Source organism: Leopardus geoffroyi, chromosome D2 (genome assembly GCF_018350155.1).
Source record: "Leopardus geoffroyi isolate Oge1 chromosome D2, O.geoffroyi_Oge1_pat1.0, whole genome shotgun sequence".
Taxonomy (NCBI): Eukaryota; Metazoa; Chordata; class Mammalia; order Carnivora; family Felidae; genus Leopardus; species Leopardus geoffroyi.
In genome coordinates this window covers 21,313,968-21,335,549 of record NC_059334.1, presented here as the reverse complement: position 1 = coordinate 21,335,549, position 21,582 = coordinate 21,313,968, and the positions used below count along the sequence as shown (strand labels likewise).

General features: G+C 33.8%; 1 long non-coding RNA gene across 1 annotated transcript in view; it reads left to right on the top strand.

Annotated features, from left to right (window-relative positions):
• Window positions 1–13,000, top strand: part of LOC123576543 — a 38,439-nt gene extending 25,439 nt beyond the window's left edge. The window contains exons 2-3 of the long non-coding RNA XR_006701476.1: window positions 6,655–6,801; window positions 10,112–13,000. This is a non-coding gene — a long non-coding RNA (uncharacterized LOC123576543). The remainder of the gene's footprint in view (window positions 1–6,654; window positions 6,802–10,111) is intronic.
• The last annotated feature ends 8,582 nt before the right edge of the window (window positions 13,001–21,582 follow it).

Genomic DNA, 21,582 nt, shown 5'->3' with positions numbered 1-21,582 from the left:
TAATATGCGTCTTTCTTAAGTTTGATTGTAAATTATGAGCAACTGCACACAAATACACTCATGCACACACACATATGTCCACATGCACACACAATGTAAAAAAGGCTTAGCAAAAACAGGTGCTCAATAAATGGTAGTTGTTATTGCTGCTATAAGAAAATAAATGAACGAAAGGATTATATTATTTAGGGGAAAAAAGAAATAGAAAAAATACTAAAAGGACATACTGCCTATCCTTAACAATACTCAGTCACTAAACGAGCACTTACTCTGTGCCAGGTATTGTTCTCAGAACTAACATGTATCAACTTATTTAATCCTGACAACACTACTTTGAAGTAGATATTATTCTGATTCTCATTTTACAAATGATAGAACAGTCACAAAGGAGATATTTGCTCAAGTCCACAGATGATAAATACAAGAGCCAGGATTCAAAGCCAGGCTGTCTAACTCTAGTATTCAAGTTTTTCGGTACTATGGTCACATTTTGTCTCTTTTAGAATCAGTGGTGTGTTATCAGCTAGTTAACTGTGACAGTGAATCTATATTCCTTTTCTAGCAATTATAAATTTTTAAACACTGAGTTGTTTCAGTTAAAGCAATTCTGGAAAATAGTTTTCTGCTACGTGTTGTATGTTCTTGCCAGAAGAACATTCTTAATAAATATTTTTGCCTTCTTAGTGACTGATTAGAATATAGAACTTGCTTTTGGACTCCAGAATAAGACATCTTGGAGATATGTCCTTCTTATAATTAGTTACTTAATATCAGGCTCAAGAAACTTAGCTGACTTTGATTTTTTGACATTATGGCCTATAAAGTCATCTAAACATTTTTTTTTTTTTGATGGCAGTAGAGTGCTATCAGCTCAGAAGAGCTGTTTATTAAATTTTCAGGAATTTTGCAACCTGGTTATTATTAAAAATTGAGTTATATAAACATACAAATAAATTATAAACAAAGGTTATAAATACTCAAAACAACTACTTTACTACATTTTACTATTATTTATGTTGTTGAGGTTATTGACATCAATTTTATCTGTGTGGAAGAAACACCATAAAATAGTGTGCTGTTGCAGGTCTATTTAAACTCTGTATTCAGTGATGTCAGGTTGGTAGTTTGAAGTTGGTAATGGTGGGAGCATTTATTCCACACAAATCAGTAAATGGTGCTACAAATCAGGGATCCCCTGCTCCCTCCCAGCTGGTTGTTAAATCTTTATCAGCACACCACTGCAAAGCTAACAGACTATGTAGTTCTTGCTCACCGTGAATCCTACACCCTGATACTATCACTTGAACTGCCATTTTTGGGATTTCAGAAATACATTTAGAACATGATTTGCCAGTAGTTGGTGTTTTTAGAGATTTGCTTAATGAGGGCTTCTGTGCTATCTCAGAGATTTAGGTAGATCATTAAATTGCTCATTTTATTTTCTTTCAAATCCAGAGAGATAATGTTTCCTCTTATTTGGAGAAACTAATCACCAACTTCCATTTTTGACTTTCCTAAACTTTTGCTATTCCTACTCTTTGGAATTTTACTTTTTAATTATCTCTTTATATTCATAAAAATCATTTTTAATCACTAAGCCTATTTCTTCTCACCTCAATTATATTCTGACCCATCCCACCCCAAACCAAAATGCAAGAGGGCACACTGGTAAGGGGACGGCAGTAGTTAAATGTCTCTCTGGAAACAAGAGTGAAGCTTAAACTTAGCAAGAGGGCAAGTATAAGAAGGAAGTAAAAGGAAAAGACAGTATTGGCTAATGGCTAAGGGTACAAGCTGTACAGTCAAACTGTTAGGATCCAAATTCCAGATCTGCCAATTACAATTATGAAACTTTGACCAAGTTACCTAATCTCTCTGGGTGTTAATTTCCACCTCTATAAAATGAGGATAATAACTGGATCCATTTCATGTAGTTGTGCAAAAATGAATGTAATGAATATAATAAGTGTGCAGACCATTACCTGGTAAATGATAGGCATCTGTGAGTATTTGTGGCTATTTCTTCTTTATGTCCATAGATAAGGGTTTTCTCTCCCAAAACAGCAGAGAGGTAGGTCTGTCATTTTTTACATTCTTTTAGTCAAGACATTATTTAGTTAATAATAAATAAGGTAGCTCATATATTAATCCATAGAAAAACTGAAGTTTGGGGTGTGTCCCAAACTACTATTACTCAATTTTTAATTATGCACACATACATGAGCTGTTATAGTTGGAAAATGGGCAAACATAATGGAACTGGAAAATTTATTCAATTTATCTGAATGTGCTGCATACAAATCAATTGTGCAGTGACCTACTTGGATCATTAAGGGAGCCAGCTAAATGAAGTGTTGTGCAAGCAGGTGGCTGTTTGGCCATATGCAGACAAAGCCCTTGGGATGACCTACTTGGGATCAAAACGTAAAAGGGCACAGTTGACTTGTCCTTAAGTGTATAGTGCTAATATTTTAAAATATGATTAAAGACCTGTGAATTTTTATTTAATAGTTGTTGTATAATTAAATATAAAGGATCCCAATAGAGTTGTCCCTATTTTTAAAATATTTCTCTATTATCTAGTGACTCAGATGTAATTATGGGTAAGAATAAATTGATTTGAGTTTTTGATGTAACCAAAGTTTAAAAACACACAAAAAAAACTGTATAAAGCCAAGGACAACTTAGTGGTATTTTATGAAATACTAATGACAATGGAAATATATTGTTTACTTTTGTTCTAGTCTATCAGGAAACCCTTTGGCTGCAACTATAATCTGTTTTTATGCTCTTCTTATTTACGTGTTTTCCTTAGCAGGAAAATTATGGACATTTGCTCACCAAATTTTACCAAACACAAATTTCATATATTATTATCCCATCACCTATCACCTGACCAAAACTTAAGAATAGTAGGCCAATTCATTATAATTATTACTTTTTAATGATAATGCAAGTGTTATTATTCTGACACCAACTCTCAACGTTTTGTGCTAAAGAGCAAAAATACCTCGGATAATGAAAACAACAGACAAGAAAAATGACAATCAGTTACTTGGGGCTGAATTTATAAGTACAGCCAATATGACTCATGAAGATGACCTAGGGAAGGATTATTTGTATTATTTATATGAGGTCTCCTCTTCCACCAGGCATTTAGCAGACTTAATCAGAATTAAAGAAATTATTTAATTTGTTTCACCTGTTGGGTTTTCTATTTCTTTATCACTCATCAAGTAGGCATTCAAATGTAGGGAGAAAAATATTTTTAAATTATGAATTAGTTATAGGAGTATGACAAACACCCTGAGAAACCAGAGTTAGTTGCCAATTCAGTGCCATTATTAAAATTTTATTTTAAATGACTCAACAGGTTTCTGGTAAGTTAAAGCTAAGTATTTGTTTCAGAAACTCAGTCTGGTGTGTTTGTGTGTATGAACACGAGTATTCTGAGTGGTGTTTTACAGGAGCGCCATGATTTTGTCCTTGTCTTGTAAAAAAGGTTGAATGTATACATACATTATTGGGGATTGCAGATTCTGTAGGAATAGAAACTATAGGAGCACATCCTCTAGGAATAGGCACATCCTACTCTTGCCCCCTTTTTATTGCCTTCGTCTTTCTCTTTTGCACCTTCCTTCCTAGTTCTCTGTCTACAGACTTTCAATTCTATGTATGTTTTGATATTGTCCTAATAAAGGAGGAATGATGTGTAAAAAGGCTTGTGAAATGTGTGCCCTCCTGACATATCATCCTTATTTTTCTGAAGTAATGCCACCCATGCACAAGAGGGCTTTTGATGCCTCAGTTTGTGTCTTGCTGACACTGAATAGCAGACTCAGTGTCTCAGTTATAATCATATAAATAAATAAATATAATATATATTATTTAAATAAATTATATATATATAATACATATATATAATAATTTATAATTTAAATATAAATTATATATTATATATTATATATATTATTATATATAATAAATTATAATATATATATATATATATATATATATATATATATATATAGTGGCAACATTCACCAAACTGTTACCTGTATAAAGACAAATAATAAAGTAAAACAACAAACTATACTAAAAGGGAATGGAATTTAAGGCCACAATAAATAGATTGATGCTTCTTCTCACTCTCAACCAGGAAGAATATCTATCATTGTATCATGACTAGGGATAGAATAGAAATAACTTGTATTTACATAGGGAAAAGAGGAACAAATGGGAAAAACTTTATGAGCTAAAAGATTGGCTGGGAAGCAACATTTTACTTTCTGTCAGAAGTTTATCCGCATATATTGGGGGAACTCATTTTAGCTAATGGTTCAAAAGTAATTCAATGGAGAAAAGATATTTTTTTAACAAATGGTACTGGAAAAATTAGAAGTTTATATCTACCCTGCCCAACAAGGGAACTTCAATCTATACTTTTCATTATATACAAAATTTAAATCAGAATGGATTATCAATTTAAATGTAAAACCTGAAAATATAATACTTCTGGAATATGGTATTAGAGAAAATCTTTGTGATCTCATGTAAGGCAAACATTTCTTCAAAAGAACAACAAAAGGACAATCTGTAAAAATGGAGTTTCATCAAAATGTAAACTTCAAAATTTCAAAGGCACTTTTGGCAAATGAAAAGAAAGCCACATACTGGGGACAAACATTTTAAATGCATATGCCTGATAAAAGACTTATATCCTATCCAGAATATATAAATAATTCTCAAAACTCAATAGTAAGAAAACCAACAAGGAAAAAAAGACACACAGATGTGAAATAAGCACTGAAAAAGATGCTCAACATCATGAATTGCTAGGGAAATGCAAATTCAAACCACAGAGAGTTGCCACTACACCCCTGTGACAATGGCTAAAATTATAAAAGACTGATTGTACTGTTACAAGTATGTGGATGCCCTGGAACTCCGATACACTGTTGATGGGAATGTGAAATGATACAATTTTGAAAAATAGTGGGGCAGGGCACTTTCTTAAAAAGTTAACCATGCATGTAACATATGATTTGGACACTCTACTCCTCCTATTTACCAAAGAGGAACAAAGGTATTTGACCATATAAAAATTTGTGACAAATGTTCAGAGCAGCATTTTTTGTACTAGCCCAAACTGAAAATAACCCAAATATTCATGAACAGGTGAAGAGATAGAAACTGTGATATATCACAACCAGGATGAATCTCAAATTAATTTTCTGAGTGAAAGGAAACAGACAAAAAGAGTACCTACTGATTTATTTATATAACATACTTATATTATAAACAAATTTATAATAACAGAAAGCATTTAGTGGTGGCCAAGGGCTGGGGCAGTGGGAAAGTGGGGAAAGGACTGGAAGGGAGGGATTTCAAAGGAGCATGAGGAAATTATTGGGAATTATTATTATTTTTATTGTTTTGATGGTTTCATGGTATATATACATACATATGTCAAACTGTATGAAATTATATTCAAGTATGCACATTTATTGTATGCTGCTTATACATCAAATATTATGCATTTTGATCTAGCCAAGTGTTACTTTTTACATCAGAAATTTTATTTGTAGGAGATAAAAAATGATTCTTTCAGTGGACCCCAATTAAGGGCATTATAAATTTATTTACACTTGTAATTATAAAAACAATACTGATGATAAGATCTCAGAAAAGTTTTTTGCTATGGAGTAATTTTTATTTCAGAAAACTTTGCTATTTTCCATTAGCAAACAAGGAAATGTCAACTAGAGAGCAATTAGGGAAAACAATGATTTTGTCAGATTTATGAAATATGTTTTGGCTTATTGCCAGCTCTGTAGTACATGATGTCAAATAGAATAAATGAAAATATAATCTAAAATTATTCTAAGCTTAAATTTGCATTCCAATTCTTAATAAATTTGTGAGCATAATGTAGACCTTTGGACATTTGGGAAGATTTATGATTAAACTTAACTTGGCAAACATAATTATAATTTGAAACAAATGGGGCTGGGTCATGACCAACTGACTTAGAGTCAATGATTGAACACTGGGACCTATTATGATGATATTAATAGGAACTCAACCTGGAGAAATCAATTTTATTTCTCCTAAAGGTAACAGGCATAGGAGATACTATTACTAGAAGAGATTGAAGTCTCAATGGAAAAAGCTAAATGAGGGTATTTACATTTTAACTAATGAGGAAACTCTGTGTCCCAGTCTTATCTGCAGTCACTTTCAAGGATACCTTCTTCTCATTTGTCTCCTTGAGTGTTTCAAGATTTTTATTTTGGTAAATAAAAGAAAGAAAGAAAAACAAATTGCTGAAAGTAGAACATTTACAACTTTCTCTCAATTTGTTAAGGCAACCAAGTGCACAACCCATTATCATGCCAGTTCTAAACCTCTGTTGAGTTAGTGGTAATAAATTATGTAGCCTAGAAAATAAGAATTCAGTGCTAAATTCTTTTCAGTAAATCTTAATATTGTTTACTCTTAAACTGAAATCATGCAATAAAAAAAATAATTATGACCAGTATGTGTCAGGTACATAGAACATGCAAGGCATTCTGCTATGTACTTTATGACATTTAAATTCAATTGTCACAAGATTTACAAGGTCTTTGTTGTTTATTTTCTTCTTTTTTATAGAAAGGAATCTGGGAACAGAAAAACCAAGTCATTTGCTCTGGGTCACCCTGTTACTGAGTTGGAGAACTGTGATTTGAACCCAGATCTCTGGCTTATAACCAAATGCCTTTTCCACTGCATGATTTTCCATCTCCCCTACTTATTGCAGTAAGTACTCTTTGATAGTTTGGGTCAAACAAGACATAGACAAATGAAATCTAGAATGATATTTCTGAGTTTGGAGTAGAAAGATAAAATCACATCAAAACCCGAGGTGAGGGGCACCTGGGTGGCTTAGTCAGTTAAGTGTCCAACTTCGGCTCAGGTCATGAACTCACAGTTCGTGGGTTCAAGCCCCACATTGAGCTCTGTGCTGACAGCTCAGAGCCTGGAGCATGCTTTGGATTCTCCCTCTCTCTCTGTTCCTCCCCCATTTGCATTCTGTCTCTTTCTCTTCTCTCAAAAATAAATAAATATTAAAAAATATTTTTAAAAAACCTGAGTGGAGGTAGTTATGAAATGCCAGCAGGAAACTGTGGAGGCATGATGATATAACTGAAACTTGTGTTTTCTTTCCTCTGTTCTTTTGTGAGGTAAATCCTTTCCTTTGGGCATCTACTAAAAAAGAGAAAAAGGGAACAACTTCTCTAAGATTTTTTTTCTGAACTATTATGAGGTGGTATATAACTCTTTAGTATTATTAGGTCTGGTACAATATGACAAATGATAGCATCACTACTCTTTAATAAGAAAGATATGTGCCTTTAAAATATACACATATTCCACTCCTAGGTGTATACCCAAGATAAATGAAAACATATGTCCATGCAAAAAAATTGTACTATGCAAATGTTCATAGTAGCCAAAAAGTAGAAACAAGTAAAATGTCCCCATCAACTGATGAATAGATAAATAGAATTCATTTAATGGAATATCCACATAATAGAATATTATACATCAATAGGAAGGAATGAGTACTGATAGACACTACAACATGGATGGATAAATCTTGAAAACATTATGCTAAATGAAAGAAATGAATCATAAAAGACCACATATTGTATGATTCTATTTATATGAAATGTCCTGAATAGGCAAATCTATAGAAATGGTCAGTAGACTAGTGATTGTCTAGGGTTTGAGGGCCTGGAGGAGGTAGGGAATGGGGAGTGGCTGCTAATGAATACAGGCTTTCTTTTGGGGTAAACAAAAATGATCTCAACTTAGATTGTGGTGATGGTTGGACAACACTATGAATACACTAAGAAGCATTTTATTATATACTTTAAATGGGTGAAGTGTATGTTATGTGAATTATATTTCAAGTTGTTTGATAAAGATAGTCATATAAACAAGGTATATGTAATTCACCTAGGTAAAAGTGATCTGAAAAACAAAGAAAATCCTCCAAAAATTAATAAATAAATTTCAAAAAATGAAATGAATAAGACTACCTGTATGTTGAATTGTAGCCTAGTCATACAGAGAAGAAATATTTCAAGTATTTATAAAATTTAGTAATTTGAATGTATATTCCTAGGGCATATATCCTTAAAGACAAAAGAAAAAATATAAAAAGAAAAAAAGAGAGATGAAAACCAAGAAGTATATTCTGAACTATAATAAACAAATTGATAGTTACCAGAGGGAAGGAGGGTGTGGGGATGGGTTAAATAGGCAATGGGAATTAAGGAGTGCACTTGTGATGAGCACCAGGTATTGTATGGAAGTGTTGAATCACTGTAATTGTATACCTGAAACTAATATCACACTGTATGTTAACTAACTGGAATTTAAATAAAAACTGAAAAAAATGAAACTTGAATAAAGAACTGGGTGAATGGGTAAAGAAGATGTGGTGTATATATATATATATATATATATATATATATATATATATATACACACACACACACACACACAATGGAGTATTAGCAATCAAAAAGAATGAAATCTTGCCATTTGCAACTACATGAATGGAACTGGAGGGTATTATGCTAAGTGAAATTAGTCACGCAGACAAAGACAAAAATCATATGACTTCACTCATATGAGGACTTTAAGAGACAAAATAGATGAACATAAGGGAAGGGAAACAGAAATAATATAAAAACAGGGAAGGGGACAAAACAGAAGAGACTCATAAATATGGAGAACAAACTGAGGGTTACTGGAGGGGTTGTGGGAGGAGGGAAGGGCTAAATGGGTAAGGGGCACTAAGAAATCTACTCCTGAAATCATTGTTACACTATATTCTGACTAATTTGGATATAAGTTTAAAAAATAAAAAAGAAAATTTAAAAAAAAGAAAAAAAAAGAATTGGGTCAGACACTAAAATAATAATAGTAATAATAATAATAACTCCAATGGATTAAAGCAAGAATATTAAAATTCATGTGTTCAAAATGAAACAAAACTCATTGTTCACTTTTAAAGGTTGGTAAGGCACCAAACCATTATTTTAAAAACTGGAAAATAGAAGAAAATAAAACAAGCATTTATTTTTCACTTGCTATACAAACTGTGTAACCAAATAGTCAATGAACAAAAGTTCTTAATAGAAGAATTTCAGGTAATAAATGCAGAATGACAGAATCAGGAAATGATCAGCATGCAACACCTAATGAAATAAGTCATTTTGACTGCTAAAACAAGAGAAAAATTCATGGGAAACTTTATCCTGGGAAGATTAGGCTGACAGCACCTGAACCCACTGATAAATTTTAAATCACAAGAAAAAAGACAACCAGGCACTATGTGTCTCCTGACATGATTTGATTGAAAATATACAGCATGACCTATGGATGTATTTGTACAAGAAAATTAAATTCACTTAGCTATCCATTACCCTTCTACAGGAAATATAGAGGATAGAGGAACATTCTAAACAACATCCCAAGGAAGCGATAAGCCAAGTCCAGAATAGGAGAAATTCTGTGAGATAAATGAACCAGTTTCTTTAACAAATAAATGGCGAGTAATAAAGAGGGTTAAAAAAATCCTGTTACTGATTAAAAGATATTTTAAAGACTTAGCAACTTAATACAATTTGCAGATCTTGTTTAAATCCTTATTAAGAAAACTTATTGAAAGTCTATATGCCCTGTCACAGTAAGTACTTGTGAATTACAGAGGTTAACAATTTAAGGATTATTGATTGGTTGACATGTTAGGCTAGGATTCTTTTCTTCTTGAAGATATTGATCATGAAGTTATTCAAAGAAAATGAACTAATAGGAAATGTCCCCTGGTATAGGGAGATTTTGTTTCCAAAGACAGTAATAACTGTATCTCCCATTCCACATGGTCTTTTCTAAGAAGGCCTTACCACTCACCCATCAAGAAGTGAAGTCTCTGTCTCTGCTGCTTGATTCTGGGCTGACGCTGTAACTGGTTTTTTGCAAATAGAATTTGGTAGAAGCAAAGCTGTATAACTTCCAATGCTGGCCCTTAAAAGAGTGCCTGCTTCCTCCTTAGAACGCTGAACTACCATGTAAAGATATCCAGCTACCCTACTGGGGACATCATCAAAAGAGAGAGAGATGTCCATCCACGTCTAACTGTTCCAGTTATCCCAACTGAGGGCCAGATATGTCATTGAAGGTATCTTGGACATTAAAGCCCCAACTATTTTAGTGCTACAATTGAACACAGCTTCCAACTGATCCATCAGCTGAATGTAGCCAAGGGAATGATCCTGGATGATTCCACATGATAAAGAAGAACTGCTCATCTGAATGCTCTCTGAATTCTTGAACAAATATGGTGGTTGTTGCTTTAAGTCACTAATTTGCAAGCCGTTTGTTATGCAGGATAAAGCAACCTGGTGTATGCGGGATAAAACAACCACCTCTGTAAGAGTTTTGTCTTGATCTAAACCCCACAAAAATGGCACTAAGCCAATGGACATAACTTATATATTGGACCAATAAGTGTTTTCTTCACCATCCAACTGGCTAAAGATATGTGAAGACTGAGAAAAGAACCATAATGTTGAACCCAAAGACACTCTGCAAGGACTTACTGTTGTTTGGATTTGAGTGAATAAGATGGTCTCTAACTGTCTCAAACTTAGGTCTTACACAATTGAAAGGAAGAAAGGAATGGCTATAAAATACCCTTTTCTTTTTGATGTGCAAAAATCATGGAACATCAGCCGTATTACAATTTTTTTTCAAAAAGGAAGGATGGGGTATTAAATAATATAGAATAGAGAAAGACTTGTAAGGACAAAAATAAATACAGTTGTACATATTTTGGGAACCATGATCATGTGTACTTTCATCTCTAGTATTCCCACTATTATCCTGATAAAATACTACACAATCCTATATTCTTAGCTGTGGTGGTGGTTGTTATCATCAACACCATTATCATCATCCATTTCAGGAAGAAGGACCTAAGTGGGAGGTAATGAACTCAAAGGGAAAAGATAAGGATATAGTGAGGAGGACAGCAAAGGAAAAAGAGAGAGGGTGGAGAAAGAAATGAAATAATAAAAACTCTTTGTCAAGATTGAGAGAAATAAGGGAAGTAAGGATCACAAAAATAATACAATGGCATATTATTTGCAAAGCAATTTACTATTTATAAAGAACATTAATTTATGTTATCTAATTTAATCTTTTTAACACTCACTAATGGTGTATTGTTATCTGCATTACACAGATGAGGAAATATGGATAGGACTGAAAGAATACAACCTCATCATTCTTTCTTTTCTATTAAAAATATTTACTGAGTGCACACTTTGTGCCAGTCACTATGCTAAGTTCTGGCAATATAATTGTTAGTAAAACAAACATGCCATCTAGCCTTTTAACTTAAAGTCTAGTAGAGGAGGAAAACATTATTCAAATAATCACACAAACAGCTATAAAATTACAACAAGTGAAAGGAACATGGTATTATGAAAATAGAGAATAAAAAGTTTTGATCTAGTCAGATAGTTCTGATTACAGGTTTTTACACAAATTGAACAGTTACCTTGCTTGAATCTTATTAATATATTTCATCCACATATGGTTGTACATTAAGCAATCATAATCATTTCAAACCACTCTTATGTATTTTTAAGTTAGTTTTCCAAGAAAGAATAAAGTGAAAACTTGGCTTTATTTTTATACATAGCACCATGTACCACAACAATGCAATTGTTTATTGGATCAGGATTCTGTACTCTGTAACCTTTGGTCAAAAACTGGCTAACATGGTCACTTGAGCAGGGAGGAGGGACCCCATTCTAGACATGAGAATTTAACCATCACCTACTTGCCCAGTTTGGAAAGTATCACTCACAGCCTGTCAGCCAGAAGATGATTAAAGTCTGCGCCTCTAATCCCTAGGGTTTCTCCCTTTTTTTAGACTTCTCAGAGAAAATGTTAGCTTTATGCACTACCCACCAGATAGAAGAGAATGTGATCAGATAAGAATTGTACTCACAAACTTCGGCTCTAGAAGAAAAGTACACAATGCAACCACTGAACATCCAGGAGTACTTCTATTCTAAGGACATAAAACCATCTTCTCAAATAACTCTAAATGGTTTCAGATTGTTAAATCATTCATCCTTCTAAGAGCCCACAGCCAAGGTTGATAACAATAATCAGGAAACTAAAATACAGAGTTGAATTGATGTACTCTGTGTCTCCCAAACTGAATAGGAACCAGACTTGTGAAGCTCCTTTTTCTCAGTATAGACACTCTACAACAGCTTCTAAATGAAATGGACCCTGTTGACCTTTTCTAGAAATATACATTTTACCCTAAGTGCTAATTAATCTATTTAATCATTGGTTTCTCTTCCCTCCACATTTAATTTGGGAATCTTAGATATCTTTTGTTGGCTTTGATCATTACCCATACTTGGAGTTTGGGCATTTTTTAATAATTCATTTTATATTATATTCATAAACATTTCACACGTGATAATATTTGGACTTAAATTTTAACATTTTGGTCCATTCTGTAATAGCTTGTCTTATATTCTTCTGGTTTCTCTCTAGTAAATTTTAGATGTCTTACATTTACTGATTTCTTCTTTAATTATTTTGTGGTCAGAAAATATACTTTGTATGATTTGTTTCCTTTATTGGTGAACATACCATGTACATTTGAAAATAGTGTGTAGTCTGTAGTTCTCAGGGACATCATTTAAGTCCAGGTGGTTGATAGTATCATTCATATCATTTATGTCTTTATTGAATTTTGCCTAGATCTTCTATCAAATGCTGGGGAAAGGGTGGTGATGTCTCTAACTAGGACAATGAAATTGGCTAGGTGTCCCTTTAATTCTGTCAATTTTTGCTTCATATATTTATGATTGTTATTTCTTATGCATTAAACTTTTACCATTATGAAATGTTCCTTTTTATCTCTGGTTGTGTTTTGTCTTGAAGTCTTATTTTATCTGATATTAATATAAGATATCCCCGCCCCCAACTTTCTTAAGCTCACTGTACAGTACACCTTGCCAATCCATTTACTTTCAACATATTTGTGTCCATATATTTAAAGTTCATTCTTGTACACAGCGAATATTTGGGCCTTTTCTGTTAGTCCTTTATGATTATCTCTAATTTGTAATTGGGCACTTAATTAATTAACATTTATTATAACTATCAGTATGGTTAGAATATTTTTTTAATTTTTATTTCAATTCCAGTTAGTTAAAATACAGTGTTATATTGTACAGGTGTACAATAGAGTGATTCAACACTTCCATACATCACCCAGAGCTCATCACAAGTGCACTCCTTAATCCCCATCACCTATTTTATCCATCCACTCCATTCCCTCCCCTCTGGTAACCATCAGTTTGTTCTCTATAGAGAACAAGAGTTAAGAGTCTATTCTTGGTTTGTCTCTCACTCTCCCTCCCTCTTTTCCCCCCTTTGCTTATTGTTTTGTTTTTAAATTCCACTTATGAGTGAAATCGTATGGTATTTGTCTTTCTCTGACGCTTCACTTAACATTATACTCTCTAGCTCCATCCATGTCATTGCAAATGGCAAGATTTCATTCGTTTTTATGGCTGAAAAATATTCCAGTGTGTGTGTGTGTGTGTGTGTGTGTGTGTGTATGTCTTCTTTATACATTCATCAATTGAGGGGCACTTTGCTTCCATATCTTGGCTATTGTAAATAGTGCTGCAATAAACATAGGGGTCCATGTATCCTGTCGAATTAGTGTTTTTGTATTCTTTGAGTAAATACCCTGTAGAGTCATTGCTAGATTGTAAGGTAGTTCTATTTTTAGCTTTTTGAGTAATCTCCATAATGTTTTCCACAGTGCCTGCACCAGTTTTCATTCCCACCAACAGTGCAAGAAGGTTCTTATTTCTCCACATCCTTGCCACATCTGTTGTTTCTTGTGTTGTTGATTTTAGCCACTCTGACAAGTGCGAGGTGATATTTCATTACAGTTTTAACTTGAATTTCCCTGATGATAGATGCTGATGAGCATCTTTTCCTGGGCCTGTTGGCCAACTGGATGTCTTCTTTATAGAAATGTCAGTTTGTGTCTTCTGTCCATTTTTTAATTGAATTATTTGAGATTTTTGGGTGTTGAGTTTTGTATGTTCTTTATATATTTTGGATAATGACTCTATTAGATAGGTCATTTGCAAATAATATTCTCCCATTCTGTAGTTGCCTTTTAGTTTTGTTGTTCCTTTGCTGTGCAGAAGCTTTTAATTTTGATGTAGTCCCAATAGTTTATTTTTACTTTTGTTTTCCTCACCTCAGAAGAAATGTCTAGAAAAAAATTGCTATGGTCAATGCCACAGAAATTCCTATCTGTGCTTTGTTGAAAGATGTTTATGATTTCAGGTCTCACATTTAGGTCTTTAATCCATTTTGAATTTATTTTTGTGTATGGTGTAAGAAAGTGGTCCACTTTCTTTCTTTGTGTGTTGCTGTCCAGTTTTCTCAACAACATTTGTTAAAGAGACTGTATTTTTCACATTGGATATTCTTTCCTGCTTTGTAAAAGATTAATTGATTATATAACTGTGGATTTATTTCTGGATTTTCTATTCTGTTCCATTGATCTACGTATCTGTTTTTGTGCTAGTACCATACTGCTTTGATTACTACAGCTTTGTAGTATAACTTGAAGTCTGGAATTGTGATGCCTGCAGCTTTGCTTTTCTTTTTCAAGATTGCTTTGGCTATTCTGGGCCTTTTGTGGTTCAATACAAATTTTAGGATTGTTTCAGTTCTGTGAAAAATGTTTTTTAATACTTTGATAGGGATTGCACTAAATGAGTAGATTGCTTTCGGTAGTATAGGCATCTCAACAATATTCTTCCAATCCATGAGCATGGAATGTCTTTCCATTTCTTTGTGTCGTCTTCAATTTCTTTCATCAGTGTTTTATAGTTTTCAGAGTTCAGGTTTTTTATCTCTTTTGTTAGGTTTACTCCTAGGTATCTTATTATTTTGGTGCAACTATAAATGGGATTATTTTAGTAATTTCTCTTTCTGCTGTTTCATTATTGGTGTATAGAAATGCAACAGAATTTTGTACATTGATTTTGTATCCTGTGACTTAACTGAATTAGTTTTTCAGTTCTGGAAGATTTTTGGTGGATTCTTTCAGGTTTTCTAGATATAGGATCATATCATCTGCAAATAGTAAAAGTTTTACTTCTTTACTGGTTTAGAGGTCTTTTATTTCTTTTTGTTGTCTGATTGCTGTGGCTCTGACTTCCAGTACTATGTTGAATAAAAGTGGTGAGAATGTACAGACCTGTTCTTGACCTTAGGGGAAAAGCTCTCAGATTTTCCCCATTAAGGTTAATGTTAGCTGTGCGTTTTTCATTAATGGCTTTTATTATGTTGAGGTATGTTCCTTCCAAACGTACTTTGTTGAGGGTTTTTATCATGAATAGATGTTGTACTTTGTCAAATGTTTTTCTGCATCTATTGACATGACAATATGGTTCATATCCATAAGATAAGATTGATTTGTGAATATTGAAGCACTCTTGCAACCCAGGAATAAATCCCACTTGATTGTGGTGAATGATTTCTAATGTATTGTTGATTTGGGTTAACTAGTATTTTGTTGAGGATTTTTGCATTTATGTTCATCAGAGATACTGGCCTGTAGTTGTCCTTTTTTGTGGTGTCTTTATGTTATTTTGCTATCAGGATGATAATGGCCTCATAGAATGAATTTGGAAAATTTTTTTCATTTTCTATTTTTTGGAATAAGTTGAGAAGAATAGGTATTAACTCTTCCTTAAATGTTTGGTAGAATTTACCTGTGAAGTCATCTGGTCCTGGACTTTTCTGTTGGGGAGATTTTTTTTGTTTTGTTATTGATTCAATTTCTTTGCTGGTAAATGGTCTGTTCAAATTTTCTATTTTTTCCTGTTTCAGTTTTGGTAGGTTATATATTTGTAGGGATTTATTCCTTTCTTCTAGGTTGTCTAATTTGTTGGCCTGTAGTTTTTCATAATGTTCTCATATGTTTTTTTTTTTATTTCTGTGGTATTTATTGCTATTCTTCTCTCTCATTTTTAATTTTATTTATTTGAGTCTCCTTTTGTCTTGATAAGTTTGGCTAGAGGTTTATCAATTTTATTGATTTTTTTCAAAGAACTAGCTCCTGGTGTCATTGATCTGTTCTTTTTTTTTTTTTTTAAGTTTCCGTATCATTTATTTCTGATCTAATCTTTATTATTTCCTTCCTTCTGCTAGTTTCAGATTTTGTTTATTGTTCTTTTTCTAGCTTCTTATACGTAAGGTTAAGTTGTTCTTTTGATATTTTTCTTGCTTCTCAAGTAGGCCTATATTGTTTTAAACTTCCCTCTTAGAATTGCTTTTGCTGCATCTCAAAGGTTTTAAACCACTGTGTGTTCATGTTTATTTATTTCCATGTACATTTTTATTTCTTCTTTTATTTCCTGGTTGACTCATTCATTGATTAGTAGCATATTATTTAATCTCCATGTGTTTGTGCTCCTTCCAGATGTGTGTGTGTGTGTGTGTGTGTGTGTGTGTGTGTGTGGTGCCTTCTAGTTTCACAGCATTGTGCAGATAAATGCATGACTTCAACCTTTTTTAATTCATCAGGCATTGATTTGTGGCCTAGTATGAGATCTATTCTGAAGAATATTCCATGTGCACTTGAAAGGAATGTGTATTTGGCTGTTTTAAAATGGAGGGTTCTGAATGTATCTGTTAAATCCATCTGATCCATTGTGTTATACAAAACCATTATTTCTTTGTATATTTTCTGTTTAGATGATTTGTCCATTGATGTACGTTAAAGTCTCCCACTATTATTGTATTATTATCGATTAGTTCCTTTATGTTTGTTATTAATTATTGTATGTATTTGGGTGCTTCAATTTTGGGTATGTAAATATTTACTATTGTTATATCTCCTTGTTGGATTGGCCCCTTTTTTATTATAGAGGGTCCTTCATTGTCTTTTGTTTTAGTTTTTGTTTTAAAGTCTAATTTGTCTTATATAATTATTGCTATCCTGACTTTCTTTTGACATCTATTTGCATAATAAATATTTCTCCATCCCCTTTCTTCCAATCTGTATATATCTTTAGGTCTGAAATGTCTCCTGTAGCAGAATATGTGCCTTGTTTTTTGTGTTTCTTTTTTTTTTTTAATCCATTCAGTCACTTTATGTCTTCTGATTGGAGCATTTAGTACATTTACATTCCAACTAATTCTTGATAGATATGTATTTATTGCCATTTTGTTACTTGTTTTGTGGTTGTTCCTGAAGATTTTCCTGATCTTTTCTTGTCTTTTTCTTTTTTGTGGTTTGCTTATTTTCTTTAGTGATATGTTTAGATTTCTTTCTTTTCATTCTTCATATACTTATTAGTGGTTTTTGATTTGTGGCTACCATTGGGTTTGTATATAGCTTCTTCTTCATATAGTACTTTATATTAAGTTGATGGTCATTTAAGTTTGAACTCATTCTTTACTCCTTTTGTCCCCACATTTTAGGTATATGGTATCATATTTTATATCCTTTTATTTTCTAAATTCTTTGACTGATGTTTTTTACAGAAATATTCATTTTGACTGCTTTTGTGTTTCCTAACTTCATACTGTCACTTTTGGCCTTTCCTTTTCACTCACAGAGTGCCCTTTAGTTTTTCTTGTAGGCTGGCTTAGTGGTCTGGGAAACTCTTCATCCTTCTATTCTGAATGATAGCCTTGCTGGATAGAGTACTTATGGCTGCAGATTTTTCCCAGTCAGCACCATGTCATTCCCTTCTGGTTTGGAAAGTCTCTGTCGAAAAAGCCTTGGTAGCTTTAGGGGTTTCCCTTGTATGTAACTGTCTTCTTTTGTATTGCTGTTTTTAAGATTTTTTTCTGTATCATTATATTTTGCCATTTTAGTTACAATAGGTCTTGGTGTGGATCTGCTTTTGTTGATTTTGTTGGGGTTTCTCTAAGCCTCCTGGATTTGGATATCTGTATCCTTCCCCAGATTAGGGAAGTTTTCAGCTATTATTTCTTCAAATAAATTTTCTGCCCCTTTTCTCCCTTCTTCTTTTTCTTCCTCCTCCTCTTCCTCCTCCTCTTCCTCCCCCGCCTTCTTCTTCCCCTTCTTCTTTTACTTTTTCTTCTTCTTCTTCATTCTTATAATGCGAATGTTATTATATTTGATAAAGTCACTGAGTTCTTTAAGCCTATTCTCATTTCTCATTTCTATTGTAATTCTCTATTCTTTTTTTCTCTCTTTTGTTCAGCTTGATCACTTCCCATTACTCTGTTTTCTAGGTCATTAATTTGTTCCTCCATTTCTTTCAGCCTGCTGTTTAAATCCATCAAGCTTATTTCTTCTTTTGTTTATTGAAGCCTTTATCTCTTCTATGTTATTCTTTTTCTCTGTTTTAAGGCTATCAGTCATGTATTCCACTCTTTTCTCAAGTCCAGGGAGTACCTTTATTATCATTACTTTAAATTCTTTATCAGGCATATTACTTATAGCTATTTCATTTAGATCTCTGTCTGTGGCCTTATCATGTTCTTTCATTTGGGACAAATTCTTCTGTCTTCTCATTTTGTCTAAGTCTCTGTGCCTGCTTCTGCGTGTTCAGAAAGTCAGCTACATCTTCTGTTCTTGAGGGTAATGGCCTTAAGAAGAAGAACTCTTGGGTTGGGAGTCTTGGTGTTTGCAGGGTTTTGGAATGGTTTTCTAGGGAAGGGGGCCAATCATACTGAGACTGAGTCAAGAGTGACTGGAAGGGACAGTTTTACTGGAATCTGGGGGGATGGGACTTGGTGTAAGCAAGTTAGGTAGCAAGTGTCTGCACTGTCCTGGTTCCCACAGGTAGCCCTGTGCTTATGCTGAAGGGTGAGGGAGGGAAATGATGCCAGCCAGTTCATTTGTTCCCAGAGGGGTCTCTCCATGAATGCTGCCTCTCCAAAAGATGATCCAAGAAGAGCAAATAACCTCCTCCTGGTGTGCCCTAGGTGCTCTTCAGATAGCTGTCTCCAAGCTATAAATCCATGAGCTGTTTGCCTGCCTTCTTTCCAAGAACAGCCTCAATCCTTCAGACTCTCCTTGAGCCAAGCCTTCTGACCTTTAAAACTCCAGGCTTTAAGCCCCACTGGTTTCAAGAACTCATGAAATTCAGCCCTTCTTGCTTCCAAGCCAATTGCTATGAGGATTCATCTTCCTTGTGTGCTAGTCTGTCTCTCATCCTTCTCTGCAACTATGGTTCCCTCTCCACTGCAGTGGCCATGATCCATTTCTCTCCCAAACTGTGCCTCCGCACCTCCTACCTTCTCAGATATGGCCTCTTTTCTACCTTTATTTGTGGTGTATGTTCTGCCAGGATTCAGGTCAATTTTTATGGTATTTAGGATGATTTGATAGGTACCTACTTGGATTCATGGGGCAAAATGAGCCAAGGGTTCTCCTACTCTGCGGCAATCTTCCTTGGTTGCATGTGGCTAGATTTAGATCTTATATTTTATTATTTGATTTTATAGTTTTGATTTCCCCATCTGTTTTGTTTCTTTTTGTTCCTCCTTTGTTACTTTCTTTGGGATTTGTTGAATTTTTTTAATTTCATTTCTATTCCGTATTTATTGACTTTTTAGTTACAACTTTAAATATACACAGTAAATTTTTATGGTATGCTCAGAGTTAACATTATTTAATATAAAATGTAAAAACCTTGTACCTATATAGGTCTGTTTATTGCAACTTTCCATCCTTCATACCATAGTCATCATTATTACACATACAAACTCAAACCTTCCAACACAAGAGTATTATTTTTTAAAATTTTATTTATTAAAATAATCTCTACACCCAATGTAGGACTCAAACCTATAACCCCAACTAGCCAGACATCCTTCAAGAGTATTATTTTTATTTTATTTTTTATTTTTTAAATGTTTTATTTATTTTTTAGAGAGGGAGAGTGCAAGTGGGGGAGGGACAATGAGAGAGGGAGACAGAGGATATGAAGTGGGCTCCATACTGATAGCAGCAAGCCTGACCTGGGGCTCAAACTTATGAACTATAGGATTTTGACCTGAGCCAAAGTTGGATGCTCAACTGACTGAGCCACCCAGGCACCCCAAGAGTATTATTTTTATTTTTTTAAAAATTTTTTTTTTTCAACGTTTATTTATTTTTGGGACAGAGAGAGACAGAGCATGAACGGGGGAGGGGCAGAGAGGGAGACACAGAATCGGAAACAGGCTCCAGGCTCTGAGCCATCAGCCCAGAGCCTGACGCGGGGCTCGAACTCACGGACCGCGAGATCGTGACCTGGCTGAAGTCGGACGCTTAACCGACTGCGCCACCCAGGCGCCCCAAGAGTATTATTTTTAAAGCAGACATTCATTTTAATAGATAGAAGGAGATATAACTTTTTATATTTACTAATATATTAATTATTTCAGATTCTCTTTATTTCTTCCTCAAGCTCTGATGTCATTTCTCATCACCCTAAGAAGTTCCTTGAGCATTTCTTGTAATGTAGATCACCAAGTAATAAATGATCTTCCCCTATCTGAAAATATATTTATTATACCTTTAGTTTTGAAGGGTATTTTCAGTTTATGTAGATTTATGAGTTAACAGATTTCAGCACTTTAACAATTTTGTTCCACTATCTTCTGGTCTCTATTGTTTGTGAAGAGTGAGCAGTCATTTGAATAACTGTTTCCTTGTATTTCTACGTCATTTTCTCCTGGCTGACTTCAACATTTTCTGGCTTTTTTTCTTTTGGAATTATATACCATACCTTCCTTCACATACATTATTTTCTGATGGCCGTAATTGTCCTGCACTTTGTCCTCTGCTTCTTCACGCCAAGGAGACTATGAGTTTCCTACTGGAGTTTTAGTCCCTCTACTCAGTGCCTACTCTGGCTTGACCACAGGCTAAAAGCTTTTTTTAGCCTCATTACTTTTTGCTCATTGATGAAGAATCAGAGTAATCATCATCTTTTTCAAAAAGTTTCTCTGAATCTCCAGATTCAACCGGATGTATCCATGAGTTGAGAACACATTTGGCTGCATTTGACAGGAAATACTACTACAGTGACTTGAACAAAACCAGGTTGGTTTTTCTCATCTAATTCAGAAGTAGGAAATTCAAAGCAAATATAGCTGCTCAGATAGGGTATTAGGGACCAAGGTTTTTCCTTTATCTATTTGCACTTCTATCTGCATAAAGCATTTGTTGTTATAGTCTCAAAATGAAAGTTACATGCCTGAGCATTGCATTCATTTTTCAGGTAAGCAAAAGAGGCAAAGACAATTGGTGAAGTGACTAACTCAACCCAGTTTTCAGGGACTTTCTCACTTTTAACACTGAAAGTCCCAAATTCTATTAATAGAACTAAAATCAAAATCACATAAGATTTACCCATGGTTTTTGTTTTTCATGCCTAGAGAATATCCTAAAGGAATGTAAAATAAAAACCAGAACTTATTACT